Raw genomic sequence first — 13,846 nt, forward strand, 5'->3', positions numbered from 1 at the left:
TGGATTGAGGATTGAGGGTTGAGGATTGAGGATCGAAGATTGAGTATTGAGGATTGAAGGTTGAGGTTTGAGGACTGAGGATTGAGGGTGGAGGATGAGGGCTGAGGGTTGAGGATTGAGGATTGAGGATTGACGCTTGAGGATAGAGGATCGAGGATGGAGGATTGAAGGCTGAGTATTGAGGATTGAAGATTGAGGATTAAGGATTCAGGATTGAGGATTGAGGATGAGGGCTGAGGGTCGAGGATTGAGGATTGAGGATTGAGGATTGAGGATTGAGGATTGAAGACTGAGTATGGAGGGTTGAGGATTGAGGTTTGAGGAACGAGAATTGAGGATTGAGAATTGAGGACTGAGGATTGACGATTGAGTATTGAAGATTTAGGATTGATGACTGAGGATTGAGGATTGAGGATTGAGGATTGAGGATTGAGGATTGAAGACTGAGTATTGAGGATTGAGGATTGAGGATTGAGGATTGAGTATTGAAGATTGAGGATTGATGATTGAGGATTGAGTATTGAGGATTGAAGATTGAGTATTGAGGATTGAAGGTAGATGATTCAGGATTGAGGATTGAGGATGAGGGCTGAGGGTTGAGGATTGAGGTTTGAGGACTGAGGACAGAGGATTGAGGATTGAGAATTGGGGATGGAGGATTGAGGATTGAGGATTGAGGATTCTGTATTGAGGATTGAAGAATGAGGATTGACGATTGAGGATTGAGTATTGAGGGTTGAAGATTGAGTATTGAGGATTGAAGGTTGATGACTGAATATTGAGGATTGATGATTGAGGATTGAGGATTGAGGATTGAGGATTGAGGATTGATGATTGAAGACTGAGTATTGAGGATTGAAGATTGAGGATTAAGGATTGAGGATTGGGGATTGAGGATCTAGGATTGAGGATTGAGGACTGCGGATTGACGATTGAGTATTGAAGATTGAGGATTGATGACTGATGATTGAGGATTGAGGATTGAGGTTTGAGGATTGAGGATTGAAGATTGAAGATTGAGTATTGAGGATTGAAGGTTGAGGAATGAGGATTGAGTATTGATGATGGAGAATGAGGGCTGAGGGTTGAGGATTGGTGTTTGAGTATTGAATCCTGAGAATTCAGGATATTCTATTGAGTATTGAGAATTGAGGATTGATGGTTGAGTATTGAGGATTGAGAATTGAGGATTGAGGATTGAGTTTTGAAGATTGAATATTGATGATTGAGGATTGAGTATTGAGGATTTCGGATTGAAGATTGAGGACTGAGTGTTGAGGGTGGAGTGATGATAATTGATGTTTGTGGATGGATACATGAAGATTGAAGATTGAGGATTGAGTATTGAAAACTGAGAATTCAGGATATTCTATTGAGTATTGAGTATTGAGTATTGAGTATTGAGGATTGAGGATTGAGTATTGAAGATTGAGGATTGATGATTGAGGACTGACGATTGAGGATTGAGGATTGAGGATTGATGATTGAGGACTGAGGATTGAGGATTGATGATTGAGGATTGAGGATTGAGGATTGAGGATTGAGGATTGATGATTGAGAACTGAGGATTGAGGATTGAAGATTGAGGATTGAGGATTCAGGATTGAGGATTGAGAATGAGGGCTGAGGGTTGAGGATTGAGATTTGAGGACTGAGGACTTAGGATTGAGGATTGAGAATTGAGGATGGAGGATTGAGGATTGAGGATTGCGGATTGGGTATTGATGATTGAAGAATGAGGATTGACGATTGAGGATTGAGTATTGAGGATTGAAGATTGAGTATTGAGGATTGAAGGTTGATGATTCAGGATTGAGGATTGAGGATGAGGGCTGCGGGTTGAGGATTGAGGTTTGAGGACTGAGGACAGAGGATTGAGGATTGAGAATTGAGGATGGAGGATTGAGGATTGAGGATTGAGGATTGTGTATTGAGGATTGAAGAATGAGGATTGACGATTGAGGTTCGAGTATTGAGGATTGAAGGTTGAGTATTGAGGATTGAAGGTTGATGATTGAATATTGCGGATTGATGATTGAGTATTGAGGATTGAGGATTGAGGATTGAGGATTGATGATTGAAGACTGAGTATTGAGGATTGAAGATTGAGGATTAAGGATTGAGGATTGGGGATTGAGGATCTAGGATTGAGGATTGAGGACTGCGGATTGACGATTGAGTATTGTAGATTGAGGATTGATGACTGAGGATTGAGGATTGAGGATTGAGGTTTGAGGATTGAGGATTGAAGATTGAAGATTGAGTATTGAGGATTGAAGGTTGAGGATTGAGGATTGAGTATTGATGATGGAGAATGAGGGCTGAGGGTTGAGGATTGGGGTTTGAGTATTGAATCCTGAGAATTCAGGATATTCTATTGAGTATTGAGAATTGAGGATTGACGGTTGAGTATTGAGGATTGAGAATTGAGGATTGAGGATTGAGTTTTGAAGATTGAGTATTGATGATTGAGGATTGAGTATTGAGGATTGAGGATTGAAGATTGAGGACTGAGTGTTGAGGGTTGAGTGATGATAATTGATGTTTGTGGATGGAGACATGAAGATTGAAGATTGAGGATTGAGTATTGAAAACTGAGAATTCAGGATATTCTATTGAGTATTGAGTATTGAGTATTGAGGATTGAGGATTGAGGATTGAGTATTGAAGATTGAGCATTGATGATTGGGGACTGAGGATTGAGGATTGAGGATTGAGGATTGAGCTTTGAAGATTGAGGATTGATGATTGAGGATTGAGGATTGAGGATTGAGGATTGAGGGTTGAGGATTGAAGATTGAGGATTGAGGATTGAGGATTGAGTGTTGAGGGTTGAGTGATGAGAATTGATGTTTGTGGATGGAGACTTGAAGATTGAAGATTGAGGATTGAGTATTGAAAACTGAGAATTCAGGATATTCTATTGAGAATTGAGAATTGACGATTGATGATTGAGGATTGAGGATTGAGGATTGAGGATTGAGGACGAGGACTGACGGTTGAGGATTGAGGTTTGAGTATTGAGGATTGATGATTGAGGACTGAGGATTGGGGATTGAGGACTGAGGATTGACGATTGATTATTGAGCTTTGGGGATTGAAGATTGTGGACTGGGGATAGAGGATTGAATATTGAGGATTAAGGATAGAGTATCGGAGATTGAGGATCTAGGACAGGAGATTGATTATTGAGGATTGAAGAGTGAGGATTGAGGATTGAGGATTGAGGATTGATGATTGAGGATTGAGGATTGAAGATTGAGTATGGAGGATTGAAGATTGAGGATTGAGGATTAAGGGTTGAGGATTGAAGATTGAGGACTGAGTGTTGAGGGTTGAGTGATGAGAATTGATGTTTGTGGATTGAGATTTGAGGATTGAGATTGGGGATTTAGCATTGAACCACGAGAATTCAGGATATTCTATTGAGTATCGAGAATTGAGGATTGATGTTTGAATATTGGTGATTGATGGTTGAGGGTTGAGTGCTGAATATTGAGGATTGAGGTTTGTGGATTGAGGATTGAAGATTGAGTATTGATGATTGAGGATTGAGGGTTGAGGGTTGAGGATTGAGGACGAGGGCTGACGGTTGAGGATTGAGGTTTGAGATTGAGGATTGAGGGCTGAGGATTGAGGACGAGGACAGACGGTTGAGGATTGAGGATTGATGAATGAGGATTGAGGATTGCGGACCGAGGATTTAGGATTGAAGATTGAGCATTGAGGATTGAGGATTGAGGACTGGTTATTGAGGATTGAAGATTGAGGGTTAAGGATTGAGGATTGGGGATTGAGGATCTAGGATTGAGGATTGAGGACTGCGGATTGAAGATTGAGGACTGTGTGTTGAGGGTTGAGTGATGAGAATTGATGTCTGTGGATTGAGATTTGAAGTTTGAAGATTGGGGATTGAGTATTGAAAACTGTGAATTGAGGATATTCTATTGAGGATTGAGGATTGACAATTGATTGTTGCGGACTGAGGGATGAAGATTGAGCATTCAGGACTGAGGATTCGGAATTGAGGTTTGATGATTGAGGATTGAGGACTGAGTATTGAAGATTGAGGATTGATGATTGAGGATGGAGGATTGAGGATTGAGGATTGAGGATTGAGTATTGAGGCTTGAGGATTGAGGATTGAGGATTGAAGATTGAGGATTGGGGATTGAGGATTGACGATTGAGGATTGAGGATTGAGGATTGAGGATGGAAGATTGAGGACTGAGTGTTGAGGGTTGAGTGATGAGAATTGATGTTTGTGGATGGAGACTTGAAGATTGAAGATTGACGATTGAGTATTGAAAACAGAGAATTCAGGATATTCTATTGAGTATTGAGAATTGAGGATTGATGGTTGAGTATTGAGGATTGATGTTTGAGGGTTGTGTATTGAATATTGAGGATTCAGGATTGAGGATTGAGGATTGAGGATTGAGGGTTGAGGATTGATGATCGAAGATTGAGTATTGAGGATTGAAGGTTGAGGTTTGAGGATTGAGGATTGAGGGTTGAGGATGAGGGCTGAGGGTTGAGGATTGAGGATTGAGGATTGACGCTTGAGGATAGAGGATCGAGGATGGAGGATTGAAGGCTGAGTATTGAGGATTGAAGATTGAGGATTGAGGATTCAGGATTGAGGATTGAGGAAGAGGGCTGAGGGATGAGGACTGAGGATTGAGGATTGAGGGTTGAGGATTGAGGATTGAAGACTGAGTATGGAGGGTTGAGGATTGAGGTTTGAGGAACGAGGATTGAGGATTGAGAATTGAGGACTGAGGATTGACGATTGAGTATTGAAGATTTAGGATTGATGACTGAGGATTGAGGATTGAGGATTGAGGATTGAGGATTGAGGATTGAAGACTGAGTATTGAGGATTGAGGATTGAGGATTGAGGATTGAGTATTGAAGATTGAGGATTGATGATTGAGGACTGAGGATTGAGGATTGAGGATTGAGTATTGAGTGTTGAAGACTGAGTATTGAGGATTGAAGATTGAGGATTGAGAATTGAGGATTGAGGATTGAGGATTGAAGATTGAGGATTGAGGGTTGAGGATTGAGTGTTGGAGATTGAGGATTGATGATTGCAGATTGAGGATTGAGGATTGAGGATTGAGGATTGACGATTGAAGATTGAGGATTGGGGATTGAGGATTGAGGATTGAGGATTGAGAATCGAAGATTGAGTATCGAGGATTGAAGATTGAGGTTTGAGGATTGAGGATTGAGGATTGAGGATGGAGGATGAGGGCTGAGGGTTGAGGATTGAGGTTTCAGTATTGAATACTGAGAATTCAGGATATTCTATTGAGTATTGAGGATTGAGGATTGAGGATTGATGATTGAGAACTGAGGATTGAGGATTGAAGATTGAGGATTGAGGATTCAGGATTGAGGATTGAGAATGAGGGCTGAGGGTTGAGGATTGAGATTTGAGGACTGAGGACTGAGGATTGAGGATTGAGAATTGAGGATGGAGGATTGAGGATTGAGGATTGAGGATTGGGTATTGATGATTGAAGAATGAGGATTGACGATTGAGGATTGAGTATTGAGGATTGAAGATTGAGTATTGAGGATTGAAGGTTGATGATTCAGGATTGAGGATTGAGGATGAGGGCTGGGGGTTGAGGATTGAGGTTTGAGGACTGAGGACAGAGGATTGAGGATTGAGAATTGAGGATGGAGGATTGAGGATTGAGGATTGAGGATTGTGTATTGAGGTTTGAAGAATGAGGATTGACGATTGAGGTTCGAGTATTGAGGATTGAAGATTGAGTATTGAGGATTGAAGGTTGATGATTGAATATTGAGGATTGATGATTGAGTATTGAGGATTGAGGATTATGGAATGAGGATTGATGATTCAGGATTGAGGATTGAGGATTGAGGATTGATGATTGAAGACTGAGTATTGAGGATTGAAGATTGAGGATTGAGGATTGAGGATTGAGGTTTGAGAATTGATAATCGAAGATTGAGTATTGAGGATTGAAGATTGAGGTTTGAGGATTGAGGGTTGTGGAATGTGGATTGAGGATTGAGGGTTGAGGATTGAGGATCGAAGATTGAGTATTGAGGATTGAAGGTTGAGGTTTGAGGACTGAGGATTGAGGGTGGAGGATGAGGGCTGAGGGTTGAGGATTGAGGATTGAGGATTGACGCTTGAGGATAGAGGATCGAGGATGGAGGATTGAAGGCTGAGTATTGAGGATTGAAGATTGAGGATTGAGGATTCAGGATTGAGGATTGAGGATGAGGGCTGAGGGTCGAGGATTGAGGATTGAGGATTGAGGATTGAGGATTGAGGATTGAAGACTGAGTATGGAGGGTTGAGGATTGAGGTTTGAGGAACGAGAATTGAGGATTGAGAATTGAGGACTGAGGATTGACGATTGAGTATTGAAGATTTAGGATTGATGACTGAGGATTGAGGATTGAGGATTGAGGATTGAGGATTGAGGATTGAAGACTGAGTATTGAGGATTGAGGATTGAGGATTGAGGATTGAGTATTGAAGATTGAGGATTGATGATTGAGGATTGAGTATTGAGGATTGAAGATTGAGTATTGAGGATTGAAGGTAGATGATTCAGGATTGAGGATTGAGGATGAGGGCTGAGGGTTGAGGATTGAGGTTTGAGGACTGAGGACAGAGGATTGAGGATTGAGAATTGGGGATGGAGGATTGAGGATTGAGGATTGAGGATTCTGTATTGAGGATTGAAGAATGAGGATTGACGATTGAGGATTGAGTATTGAGGGTTGAAGATTGAGTATTGAGGATTGAAGGTTGATGACTGAATATTGAGGATTGATGATTGAGGATTGAGGATTGAGGATTGAGGATTGAGGATTGATGATTGAAGACTGAGTATTGAGGATTGAAGATTGAGGATTAAGGATTGAGGATTGGGGATTGAGGATCTAGGATTGAGGATTGAGGACTGCGGATTGACGATTGAGTATTGAAGATTGAGGATTGATGACTGATGATTGAGGATTGAGGATTGAGGTTTGAGGATTGAGGATTGAAGATTGAAGATTGAGTATTGAGGATTGAAGGTTGAGGAATGAGGATTGAGTATTGATGATGGAGAATGAGGGCTGAGGGTTGAGGATTGGTGTTTGAGTATTGAATCCTGAGAATTCAGGATATTCTATTGAGTATTGAGAATTGAGGATTGATGGTTGAGTATTGAGGATTGAGAATTGAGGATTGAGGATTGAGTTTTGAAGATTGAATATTGATGATTGAGGATTGAGTATTGAGGATTTCGGATTGAAGATTGAGGACTGAGTGTTGAGGGTGGAGTGATGATAATTGATGTTTGTGGATGGATACATGAAGATTGAAGATTGAGGATTGAGTATTGAAAACTGAGAATTCAGGATATTCTATTGAGTATTGAGTATTGAGTATTGAGTATTGAGGATTGAGGATTGAGTATTGAAGATTGAGGATTGATGATTGAGGACTGACGATTGAGGATTGAGGATTGAGGATTGATGATTGAGGACTGAGGATTGAGGATTGATGATTGAGGATTGAGGATTGAGGATTGAGGATTGAGGATTGATGATTGAGAACTGAGGATTGAGGATTGAAGATTGAGGATTGAGGATTCAGGATTGAGGATTGAGAATGAGGGCTGAGGGTTGAGGATTGAGATTTGAGGACTGAGGACTTAGGATTGAGGATTGAGAATTGAGGATGGAGGATTGAGGATTGAGGATTGCGGATTGGGTATTGATGATTGAAGAATGAGGATTGACGATTGAGGATTGAGTATTGAGGATTGAAGATTGAGTATTGAGGATTGAAGGTTGATGATTCAGGATTGAGGATTGAGGATGAGGGCTGCGGGTTGAGGATTGAGGTTTGAGGACTGAGGACAGAGGATTGAGGATTGAGAATTGAGGATGGAGGATTGAGGATTGAGGATTGAGGATTGTGTATTGAGGATTGAAGAATGAGGATTGACGATTGAGGTTCGAGTATTGAGGATTGAAGGTTGAGTATTGAGGATTGAAGGTTGATGATTGAATATTGCGGATTGATGATTGAGTATTGAGGATTGAGGATTGAGGATTGAGGATTGATGATTGAAGACTGAGTATTGAGGATTGAAGATTGAGGATTAAGGATTGAGGATTGGGGATTGAGGATCTAGGATTGAGGATTGAGGACTGCGGATTGACGATTGAGTATTGTAGATTGAGGATTGATGACTGAGGATTGAGGATTGAGGATTGAGGTTTGAGGATTGAGGATTGAAGATTGAAGATTGAGTATTGAGGATTGAAGGTTGAGGATTGAGGATTGAGTATTGATGATGGAGAATGAGGGCTGAGGGTTGAGTATTGGGGTTTGAGTATTGAATCCTGAGAATTCAGGATATTCTATTGAGTATTGAGAATTGAGGATTGACGGTTGAGTATTGAGGATTGAGAATTGAGGATTGAGGATTGAGTTTTGAAGATTGAGTATTGATGATTGAGGATTGAGTATTGAGGATTGAGGATTGAAGATTGAGGACTGAGTGTTGAGGGTTGAGTGATGATAATTGATGTTTGTGGATGGAGACATGAAGATTGAAGATTGAGGATTGAGTATTGAAAACTGAGAATTCAGGATATTCTATTGAGTATTGAGTATTGAGTATTGAGGATTGAGGATTGAGGATTGAGTATTGAAGATTGAGCATTGATGATTGGGGACTGAGGATTGAGGATTGAGGATTGAGGATTGAGCTTTGAAGATTGAGGATTGATGATTGAGGATTGAGGATTGAGGATTGAGGATTGAGGGTTGAGGATTGAAGATTGAGGATTGAGGATTGAGGATTGAGTGTTGAGGGTTGAGTGATGAGAATTGATGTTTGTGGATGGAGACTTGAAGATTGAAGATTGAGGATTGAGTATTGAAAACTGAGAATTCAGGATATTCTATTGAGAATTGAGAATTGACGATTGATGATTGAGGATTGAGGATTGAGGATTGAGGATTGAGGACGAGGACTGACGGTTGAGGATTGAGGTTTGAGTATTGAGGATTGATGATTGAGGACTGAGGATTGGGGATTGAGGACTGAGGATTGACGATTGATTATTGAGCTTTGGGGATTGAAGATTGTGGACTGGGGATAGAGGATTGAATATTGAGGATTAAGGATAGAGTATCGGAGATTGAGGATCTAGGACAGGAGATTGATTATTGAGGATTGAAGAGTGAGGATTGAGGATTGAGGATTGATGATTGAGGATTGAGGATTGAAGATTGAGTATGGAGGATTGAAGATTGAGGATTGAGGATTAAGGGTTGAGGATTGAAGATTGAGGACTGAGTGTTGAGGGTTGAGTGATGAGAATTGATGTTTGTGGATTGAGATTTGAAGATTGAGATTGGGGATTTAGCATTGAACCATGAGAATTCAGGATATTCTATTGAGTATCGAGAATTGAGGATTGATGTTTGAATATTGGTGATTGATGGTTGAGGGTTGAGTGCTGAATATTGAGGATTGAGGATTGTGGATTTTGGATTGAAGATTGAGTATTGATGATTGAGGATTGAGGGTTGAGGGTTGAGGATTCAGGACGAGGGCTGACGGTTGAGGATTGAGGTTTGAGATTGAGGATTGAGGGCTGAGGATTGAGGACGAGGACAGACGGTTGAGGATTGAGGATTGATGAATGAGGATTGAGGATTGCGGACCGAGGATTTAGGATTGAAGATTGAGCATTGAGGATTGAGGATTGAGGACTGGTTATTGAGGATTGAAGATTGAGGGTTAAGGATTGAGGATTGGGGATTGAGGATCTAGGATTGAGGATTGAGGACTGCGGATTGAAGATTGAGGACTGTGTGTTGAGGGTTGAGTGATGAGAATTGATGTCTGTGGATTGAGATTTGAAGTTTGAAGATTGGGGATTGAGTATTGAAAACTGTGAATTGAGGATATTCTATTGAGGATTGAGGATTGACAATTGATTGTTGCGGACTGAGGGATGAAGATTGAGCATTCAGGACTGATGATTCGGAATTGAGGTTTGATGATTGAGGATTGAGGACTGAGTATTGAAGATTGAGGATTGATGATTGAGGATGGAGGATTGAGGATTGAGGATTGAGGATTGAGTATTGAGGCTTGAGGATTCAGGATTGAGGATTGAAGATTGAGGATTGGGGATTGAGGATTGACGATTGAGGATAGAGGATTGAGGATTGAGGATGGAAGATTGAGGACTGAGTGTTGAGGGTTGAGTGATGAGAATTGGTGTTTGTGGATGGAGACTTGAAGATTGAAGATTGACGATTGAGTATTGAAAACAGAGAATTCAGGATATTCTATTGAGTATTGAGAATTGAGGATTGATGGTTGAGTATTGAGGATTGATGTTTGAGGGTTGTGTATTGAATATTGAGGATTGAGGATTGAGGATTGAGGTTTGAGGATTGAGGGTTGAGGATTGATGATCGAAGATTGAGTATTGAGGATTGAAGGTTGAGGTTTGAGGATTGAGGGTTGAGGATGAGGGCTGAGGGTTGAGGATTGAGGATTGAGGATTGACGCTTGAGGATAGAGGATCGAGGATGGAGGATTGAAGGCTGAGTATTGAGGATTGAAGATTGAGGATTGAGGATTCAGGATTGAGGATTGAGGAAGAGGGCTGAGGGATGAGGATTGAGGATTGAGGATTGAGGGTTGAGGATTGAGGATTGAAGACTGAGTATGGAGGGTTGAGGGTTGAGGTTTGAGGAACGAGGATTGAGGATTGAGAATTGAGGACTGAGGATTGACGATTGAGTATTGAAGGTTTAGGATTGATGACTGAGGATTGAGGATTGAGGATTGAGGATTGAGGATTGAGGATTGAAGACTGAGTATTGAGGATTGAGGATTGAGGATTGAGGATTGAGTATTGAAGATTGAGGATTGACGATTGAGGATTGAGTATTGAGGATTGAAGATTGAGTATTGAGGATTGAAGGTTGATGATTCAGGATTGAGGATTGAGGATGAGGGCTGCGGGTTGAGGATTGAGGTTTGAGGACTGAGGACAGAGGATTGAGGATTGAGAATTGAGGATGGAGGATTGAGGATTGAGGATTGAGGATTGTGTATTGAGGATTGAAGAATGAGGATTGACGATTGAGGTTCGAGTATTGAGGATTGAAGATTGAGTATTGAGGATTGAAGGTTGATGATTGAATATTGAGGATTGATGATTGAGGAATGAGGATTGAGGATTGATGATTGAGGATTGATGATTGAAGACTGAGTATTGAGGATTGAAGATTGAGGATTGAGGATTGAGGATTGAGGATTGAGGATTGGTGATTGAAGACTGTGTATTGAGGATTTAAGATTGAGGATTGAGGATTCAGGATTGAGGATTGAGGATGAGGGCTGAGGGTTGAGGATTGAGGTTTGAGGTTTGATGATTGAGGATTGAGGACTGAGGATTGGGGATTGAGGACTGAGGATTCAGCATTGAGGATTGAAGATTGAGGACAGGGGATTGTGGATTGAAGATTGAGGATTAAGGATTGAGGATTGGGGATTGAGGATCCAGGATTGGAGATTGATTATTCAGGATTGAATATTGAGGATTGAGGATTGAGGACTGAGAATTGAGAATTGAGGGTGAGGACTGAGGGTTGAGGATTGAGCTTTGAGGAATGAGGATTGAGGACTGAGGATTGAGGATTGAGGATTGAGGATTGAGGATTGAGTATTGAAGATTGAGTATTCATGACTGAGGATTGAGGATTGAGGATTGAGGATGGAGGATTGAAGATTGAGTATTGATGATTGAGGATTCAGGATTGAGGACTGAGGATTGAGGATTGAAGATTGAAGATTGAGGATTGGGGATTGAGGATTGAGGTTTGAGAATTGATAACCGAAGATTGAGGTTTGAGGATTTAGGATTGAGGATTGAAAAGTGAGTATTGAAGATTGAGGATTGAGCATTGATGATTAAGTATTGAAGATTGAGGATTGATGATTGAGGATTGAGGATTGAGGATTGAGGATTGAGTATTGAGTGTTGAATATTGAGGATTGATGATCGAGGATTGAGGATTGAGGATTGAGGATTGAGGATTGAGGATTGAAGATTGAGGATTGAAGGTTGATGATTGAGGATTGAGTATTGGGGATTGAGGATCTAGGATTGGAGATTGACTATTGAGGATTGAAGATTGAGTATTGAGGATTGAGGAACGAGGATTGAGGATTGAGGATCATGGCTGAGGGTTGAGGATTGAGGTTTGAGGACTGAGGACTGAGGATTGATGATTGAGAATCGAGGATTGAGGAGTCAGTGTTAAAGATTGAGGATTGCGTATTCAGGATTGAAGAATGAGGATTGAGGATTGAGGATTGAGGATTGAGGATTGAGGATGAGGGCTGAGGGTTGAGGTTTGAGGTTTGAGGACTGAGGACAGAGGATTGAGGATTGAGAATTGAGGATGGAGGATAGAGGATTGAGGATTGAGGATTGGGTATTGAGGATTGAAGAATGAGAATTGACGATTGTGGACTGAGTATTGAGGTTTGAAGATTGAGTATTGAGGATTGAAGGTTGATGATTGAGAACTGAATATTGAGGATTGATGATTGAGGATTGAGGATTGATGATTGAAGACTGAGTATTGAGGATTGAAGAATTAGGATTGAGGATTCAGGATTGAGGATTGAGGATGAGGGCTGAGGGTTGAGGATTGAGGTTTGAGGTTTGATGATTGAGGATTGAGGACTGAGGATTGGGGATTGAGGACTGAGGATTCAGCATTGAGGATTGAAGATTGAGGACTGGGGTTGAGGATTGAAGATTGAGGATTAAGGATTGAGGATGGGGGATTGATGATCCAGGATTGGAGATTGATTATTCAGGATTGAAGATTGAGGATTGAAGATTGAGGTTTGACGATTGAGGGTTGAGAACTGAGGATGAGGACTGAGGGTTGAGGATTGAGGTCTGAGGAACGAGGATTGAGGATTGAGAATTGAGGACTGAGGATTGACGATTGAGTATTGAAGATTGAGGATTGCTGACTGAGGATTGAGGATTGAGGATTGAGGATTGAGGATTGAGGATTGAAGACTGTGTATTGAGGATTGAGGATTGAGGATTGAGGATTGAGTATTGGAGATTGAGGATTGATGATTGAGGATTGAGGATTGAGGGTTGAGGATTGAGGATTGAGGGTTGAAGACTGAGTATTGAGGATTGAAGATAGAGGATTGAGAATTGAGGATTGAGGATTGAGGATTGAAGATTGAGGATTGACGGTTGAGGATTGAGTGTTGAAGATTGAGGATTGATGATTGCAGATTGAGGATTGAGGATTGAGGATTGAGGATTGACGATTGAAGATTGCGGATTGGGGATTGAGGATTGAGGATTGAGGTTTGAGAATCGAAGATTGTGTATTGAGGATTGAAGATTGAGGTTTGAGGATTGAGGATTGAGGGTGGAGGATGAGGGCTGAGAGTTGAGGATTGAGGTTAGAGCATCGAATACTGAGAATTCAGGATATTCTATTGAGTATTGAGAATTGAGGATTGATGGTTGACTATTGAGGATTGAGGATTGAGTATTGAGGATTGAAGATTGAGGTTTGAGGATTGAGAATTGAGAATTGAGTATGAGGACTGAGGGTTGAGGATTGAGGTTTGAGGAACGAGGATTGAGGATTGAGAATTGAGGTCTGAGGATTGACGATTGAGTATTGAAGATTGAGGATTGATGACTGAGGTTTGAGGATTGAGGATTGAGGGTGGAGGATGAGGGCTGAGGGTTGTGGATTGAGGTTAGAGTATCG

This window comes from Calliopsis andreniformis, unplaced genomic scaffold (genome assembly GCF_051401765.1).
Source record: "Calliopsis andreniformis isolate RMS-2024a unplaced genomic scaffold, iyCalAndr_principal scaffold0039, whole genome shotgun sequence".
NCBI classification, from domain to species: Eukaryota; Metazoa; Arthropoda; class Insecta; order Hymenoptera; family Andrenidae; genus Calliopsis; species Calliopsis andreniformis.